Genomic DNA, 6,131 nt, shown 5'->3' with positions numbered 1-6,131 from the left:
TCTTTAATAATTCAGTTTAGAAACACTCACACTGTGACTATGCATATTAGAGCAGAAACAGAAGCTTTCAAATAGCAGTGAAATGTTTCAAAACGTTTCTGCAAAGCAAACTTTATTTTTTACATAATTGGGGAAGATAAATTAACATGAGGAAATCTTAATTGGTCACAACCGAGGACAACGTTTGGTTCCATATCATTCTACATTTCCTATGTTGTTTTTAAAAAAACAAAGCAGTCTTAATAATCCCATATATATGCAGATATTTCCTACCTTAAATTACAGCCATTATGACCTATCAAAGATCATGGCCTACCTTCATACAATATATAGTCTCTTGTAGATATACAGTTTCTAGTTTGATGGAACAGAATTAAAGCAGTTATACAAAAATAATAAATAAAAGTTGTCTTAAGCATATGATAATGAACAGTTGGAAAGCTTAAAAATTTTTCTAATAGATTCAAAAGACATTGCTAAGTGCAATGAATAGGATCTTTTAAGAATGAACCTTTAATTTTGTATATAGTTTTATACATCAACACACATTTTACTTTCTGTTTAATATTGAATTTATTGTAATGTATCATGGTGTATTTTTTAACATGGTGTCGGTGAGATACTGATGAAATGCGAGTGCATTAAATTTCTTTATTCCTCAAGAATACTGTCAGTCCAGTACACAGGCTTGAAACTTCCGTCATTTTGGTTGGAATTTTATGATTCATCTTTGATTTGTAATTCATCATCCATAGCAAATTATCCAATAGCATCATCCAAGCTAATGCTTCTGCCTGGTATCTCCACTTGGGCCTGCCTCCCACTGAGGAGACCTCAATGGAGGTCGAAACTAGCCTGGGTAGTGGCCCCTTCCCTTAATGCATAACATTAGACATATCCGCAAGGAGATGTGTTTTGCATTATAGGAGATACTGAGATAGGAGAGTTGGTATCTTGCTCCACCTTTGCAACGAGTTTTCCTGGTGTTGTACCACCTTACCCCAGTCCTGGGGGATACTTTCAGGCGCAAACTTTGTTTGCTCACACTTGGATAAAGGATTAAACTAATTTTATTATACATCCATAGCAAACTTATTCATTATCACAAAGTTTGAACCAAATCTTCATGTGCATAATGCTGTTCTAATGAAAAGACTGAATTTGACCTACTTTAAGACTATTTTGATGTTTCGTAAGTGTTGCAGTGATACTTGAGAATCCACTTAAATAATTATACAATTGCACATGTACACAGTGGAAAATGTATTGTACGAATATAACTTGATGCAGGTGATGACAGTTAGTGCTTAGCACTTCCTTTGAATAAGCATTCATATTTGTACATAAATCTGTGTAATAGTTTGGTGTTTTCATTTTCAATTCTAAGCTATGTCAGGCCAGCTTTGTGCAATTTGATAAGTTGGGTGTTGTCTTGATGCTTACAGATTTATTTACTGATCTTCAGTTAGTCTATAGTATAATAGCTTGCACAAACATGGTACTGAGTATATGCCAGGTAGCATTATTGATATCCTTTGGATAGGATAACAGATTGAATTTCATTTATTTATTTATTCATATCGAGTTTCCTCCTTTTTCTCCCACGTCCCTATTGGGGCGAATTGAGCCCCCTCAGGGGGGTTAAGTATTTATGGCTGTAGATCCGTGTGTTCACGGGGCCGGTTTGCCTGCTTGCAGGATGAAAAACCCTGCTATCCACGTCCAAGACCGGCTAACTTGGCTATGGCTGAGGAAGATCCTTAAGCTCCTCACGTCAGCGACGGGAATCAAACCGAGGACACTCCTTCCTGGGGCATATGGTTCTGAAGCACATAGCCACTAGGCTAACCACGTGGACATTGAATTTCATTGGATTTTGAAGGTGGTTATGATTAGTATTTTTTCATCATCTTTGCCACTTGTTCCAAGATACCTTTGATACAAAGTATGGGAGTACTATGTGGAGTGCTGCTTCTCCTCATGGATGTTGTCTAGAAATGATAATTATTTTTTGTGTTCTTGGGTTGTATTCACTGTTTCAGCCAGATCTATTCTATGGACAGCTTCACTTAGGAAATCTTATATTCTTATCTGACCTTCTCTTCCCTCTCATTGGTCACTTAGCTTTGATAAAAAAAAATTTTTTTTTTTAAATCCACAGAATTTTGCACAAGATGCATGCACTTAAATTGTATGTAGGCTTTGTTGTCAGCACACTTTGTATCCTGCATACTGATTGAACTATAAAATGATCACATGCATGCTTATACTGCAGAACGTGTTGCAGGAGTCTCCATTTCAGTTTTGCTCTTTTTTTTTTATAAAGCATTAAATTGACATCTTCTGATATACAGGCGAGCTCTGGTGTCACTTTTCACAAATATTCCTCGTACTGAAACAATAGAAGTTCTAGCCCAAGAATTTCCACTAGACATAATGAACCTATTTAAATTCGTAATTGCATCTGGTTACTGTACATGGAAACACCTATGCCAACAACAATTGGAAGAAGCTTCACTTGGCCACTATTACCTAACCTAGCAAACTTATCTGGAATTTTGCTTTTGTAGATCAATTATCGATTGGGAATGCTAAACTCTGTTTGGAATGACAGTATTCACAAATGCCTGTTGATATAGGAAGTAGATAACCAAAGTACTACAGTACATTTGGCACTACAGTCCCTTGGCCTCCAATTTTTGGGTTTCATAACTCACTACGAGGTGGGGTTGTTACTCCCATCTCAACCATGTGTAATTATGATGTGTTGTGTTCTTAAGACCGGTTTGCCTGCTTTACAGGAGAAAAATCCTGCAGTCCATGCCCATGACCAGCTAATGACTATGTCTGAGAAAGATCCTTAGCTTCTCATGTCAGTGATGAAAATCAAATGCAGGATGCTCTTTTCTTTTTAAGGATATGGTTGCAGAGCACGTAACCACTCGGCTAACTGCCTGACACAAAGTATTGTATTATGAAAATATCAAAGTGGTATTAAGTGAGTAATTTTGCATAGTTTAATTTAATACATTTAAAATTACTACAAATTTTAATGGATCCTGAATACCAAATGTTATTAAATTTAGTCAGTCAGATTAATTATGGCTAATAATTTTTTTTCTAGTAAGTCAAATAACAGTGAGCAAAGAAAGATCAGACTGCTTGCTCCATGGAGATTGTAATAATAATTTTCTCACTCCAGATTTTCTGTTGAAACTGAAATTGAAACTCATAAGACATTTGATGACAAGTTATATCCAGTGCAGAATCACAAGTTCAAATCATTATGGCAATAAAAATACGATTTTATAAGTTTTTCCACTTGGTTTAATCCTTTATCCATGTGTAAGCAAACAAAGTTTGTATCCGAAGTATTTTCAGGATGGGCAACTCATATATAGAAGCTAATGACTTCCCATCACTTGCCTTAGTATCCCATAATGCAAAGCACATATCCTTACATGTATAATACTATGCATTATGGGAAGGGTCACTATCCAGACCGGTTTTGATCTATATTGAGGTCTCGTCAGTGGGAGCCAGACCTAGAGGTGATACCAAGGTTGAAGTAATACAGAGGATATTTTTATATACGAGTAGCCAAAAGGTGTCGCACCTTATTATTAAAATACTCTGGAATAGAGATAGTTGCTAGTTTTTCCACTTGGTATATACTGGGTTTAATCATTAATCCAAGTGTAAGCAACGTTTGCACCTGAAGTATTTTAAAATAGTACCTTAAAGAAAAATATTTGGAATCTCCATGTGTGACAACTTTTACTGCATGCTTAAAGAAATGTGTCGAGGAAAGTAAACGATTCTTATAGTACAAATATGCTTTGGCCACGGGAGTACTCTATTAAATAAGGTGATGTCATTACATCAAATGATTTAACTCAACCACTGGCAAATGGCTAGTATGTGGACACAGTACCGAAACAATTTCAGTTGACATCAGAATCATTTTTTTAAATAATTATTGATAGAATATGCTTTTTGAGGAGAGTGGAAAGAAATATTTTATATTGCTTGGTGGCAGTTGTAAGCAGTCCTGATACTAATTGATCCAGGCTTTGTGGAACTGGCAAAAGGCAGTAATCTTGAATTTATAACTCATAACTTGACATCATGATTGTGTCCTAGTTTGTTTAGTTCAAAAGCACTTAGGTATTTTATTAAAAAAAAAAAAAAAAAAAAAAAATCAGCTAACGCCTTTATACTTATTCCCTTACAGGGAGTAGGCGAGGCTGTTTAGTGCCCTATCTAACTTTTGGAGACTGAGTGGGCAGTTCATCTCCACTGGCAGCGAGTCGGAGATAGTTGGCCCAAGGCTATCACTAATTGCAGTGAAGAGAGACGGCTCAGGTGCCGCTATCTCGTGGTCCCTAACTATATTTAATGTCTGAAAAAATGTGGGTTCTACAGTCGATTTTCTTGAGTTTACGGGACGAAAAACCTGAGTTTCAAGTAGAAAAAACCCTCTTTCCCATGCCAGAGATTGACTAACTTGGGAACTGGTCGAAAAGAGGCTTGGAAAAATTTCTTCTAGTTGACTAGATTCGAAACAAAGTCTTCCTTCGTGCTGTGGTGTGCAAATGACACATCCGCTGAGCTACACAGGCTTGCTAGGTATTTTATGCCAGTGCATAATTATGTTTCAAATGACAAACAGTATTAAAAAAGCAAACCTAAATGAACTTTAAATCGCCAAAATTTTTATGATAATTTTGGTCGACCAACTTTGAAATATAGATGCAATTAATAGTTTCTTTTGCTGACTGGATTTCAGTTCTACTCACATAACCTTTGGTTGGCAAAGACAATTGAGTGAAAAATCGGCCAACACTTGGTTGAAACACTTGCTATTGTGTTTCCGAAATGTCTGCAAGCAACACCAGCTCTCCAACTATTTGTTGAGAGCTGAAGAACAGGGTTTCCATGGGTGCATAGCTACACGCAAGCTTAATATCAAGGGCAATGCCAAACGTGTAGAGTGGTATAAAGCTCTTCTCTGGATTCTGGAGTGATGAATCATGCTTCATCTGTCAATCTGAAGAATCAGACTGGCTTTGGCAGATGCTAGGAGAATGCTACCATTACGAATGTGTTGTGCTAACTGAAGATTGGTGGAGAAGGCATCGTGATCTGGGTGTTTTTCATAGTTCGGGCTGGATGCCCTACTTCCAATGATGGAGGATCATAGTTCTGTGATCTACAGTGCTTATAGACAATTCTGTGCATTCAACTTTATGGCAACAGTTTGAATTACCTGCTTCTATAAACGCAATACCACCATTCATAAAGTGAGGTCTCTGCAGCAGTGGGTTTGTGAGAGGGGTATTTAAGAAGCTGACTAGTCTGCACAGACTCCTGATCTGAATTGGAACGCCTATTGCAATTGGCTGCACTTGTATTTGAGGGGGACCTTATTTTGCACTCGCGTTCTCACGTGGTGACATCGATGCTGCTTGCTGTCACAGTGTTTCGAATGCAGTGTATTTTAGTCATGTACAGTATCTGATTAAAAATATCCATGATATATTCCGGATTTGATACATCTGGGCATCTCCACCCCAACTCTCACATGAAAGGTATGAATAATATGGCATTTCTTTACCCTATAAGGCTGCTATAACAGCCTTCGATCCTCTGGTAAGACTTTTTGCTAGAGAGATTTATGTACGTTCTGTTGCAGTAATTATCTTCCATTTTGCCCAACGAGCATCATTAGTTAGGTTGGTTATTGATGTTGGGCGATGCGGCCTGATTTGCAATGACATTCTAATTCAGCCCACAGGTGTTTGGAGTTGAGCTCTGTGCAGGCCAGCGAAGTTCAACACCCATCTCATTAAACCATTCCTGCACAGACCAGATTATGTGAATGGAGGCATTGTATTGATACAAGAAAGTGACCACCAAACTTTTGCTATAAGTAGAATTGTCTAGAATGCTATAGGCTGCAATGATAAAACTTCCCTTTACTGAAACTCGGGAATACAATCTGCACCATTAAAAACATGCCAAGGCTGTGATACTTCCTCTACTAAACTTCACAGTTGCCAAAACACATTCGAGCAAATAGTTCCCCTGGATCTACGAAACACTCGTCCATCGGAATTTCGCTCCAGAAA

Source organism: Typopeltis vanoorti, chromosome 15 (genome assembly GCF_054136105.1).
Source record: "Typopeltis vanoorti isolate ZY-2024b chromosome 15, IOZ_Tvanoo_1.0, whole genome shotgun sequence".
In the NCBI taxonomy this organism is placed as follows: domain Eukaryota; kingdom Metazoa; phylum Arthropoda; class Arachnida; order Uropygi; family Thelyphonidae; genus Typopeltis; species Typopeltis vanoorti.
Note: the sequence above shows the minus strand (reverse complement) of the source record.